The sequence below is a fragment of the Nestor notabilis genome, unplaced genomic scaffold (assembly GCF_000696875.1).
Source record: "Nestor notabilis isolate BGI_N333 unplaced genomic scaffold, ASM69687v1 scaffold19597, whole genome shotgun sequence".
Classification (NCBI taxonomy): Eukaryota; Metazoa; Chordata; class Aves; order Psittaciformes; family Psittacidae; genus Nestor; species Nestor notabilis.
Window position 1 is genome coordinate 1 of NW_009935412.1, and position 1,300 is coordinate 1,300.

The following is a 1,300-nucleotide window of genomic DNA, read 5'->3' on the forward strand; positions in this document are numbered from 1 at the left end:
CCCAGCACCCCCACCCCCTGCCCGAAGAACCGGGGGAGCGATGGGCTGGGAACGCTGATAAGGAGCAGCCGCCTGTGCTCCTCCTCCGCCTCCCGCCTTCCCCTCCATGAGCACGGATGTGGCCAAGCGCAGGAAGCGGGGCCCAGGCAGCTCCTGGGGCATCTGCGTGATGCCAGGTTGGCGATGCCAACCCTGAGCCCCGTTAACACCCGCACCTCTGCATCCAGCACCTCTCGGCCCTCGCCGCCCATCTCAGAGACAGCTCCTCTCCGCTGGGATTTCACCCCTTTGCCTTCATCTGCAGGATCTCCCTGGAAGAGGGTTTGGCTGGATCCAGTAACCCCAAACCCAAGCGCAGCAGGCTCCGGGTGTCTCCTCCACAGGACGGTGAGTGAGGATCCCCCCATCCCACGTGAACCCCATCCCGTGAGTGCCTCTGCCCTGCTCTGGCGTGTGTGGGGCTGCTGCTGAATGGCCCCTCTTTAATACCTGATTCCCTTGAAGAGCTGCATGGTCCCAAGACAGCTCTGCCCAGGGCAGCACATGGATGCTCAGCCCTCGAGCCCACTCTCGCATCGTGCTGAGTCCTTGGGCTGTGGTGTCCCTGGTGTCCCCAGCCCTGTTGGCAGTGAGGGTCCAGATCATAGTTGCTCCAAGGCAGGAGGGGAGGGGACATGGGTGATGGTGGGGTTTGGGATGTGTAGTGTGGAGCTGCCGCTGTGGGGAGAGGGGTGACATCCTGCCACACTGCGACTGTGCACCCAAGCCAAGATCACGGTGTGCCAAGGCACAGCCATGGGGTGATCCCATGGCTGTGAGTCCCCAGGTGATGGGGGCAGCATCATCCCTGGGTCCTGATTCCCAACCAGTGCAGTGAACACCCTGGGGTTGGGGGGACACAGACATGCTTGGGGACAGCACCCAGGCACATGTCAGGGGACATCTGGAGTGGGACCTCTGAGCTGGGGCATCACCGTGGGGCAGCTGGGAATTTGCCACCTCCCATCCCAGGGGGATGCAGGAAAGGCTGGTGAGTCCTCAGGGACCTGGATCCATCACACTGAGGCTTGACCATGCGCCTCAAGGGGACTGATGCCTTTGGGGCCACTGCAGCCATCGGTGGGGGGAGGACCAGAGAAAAAAAACAGCAGCAAGTTTTCACTCTTGTCTCATGGAAAAAGCCGGGGCAGTGAATCACTACCGTGCTCTGCCAGCGGGACTGGGACAGGGATGGGGATGTGTCCCACTCCCAGCCCCTTCCCTGCTCCCCAGTAGCCATGACGGGTGAGAAGCTGTGGGT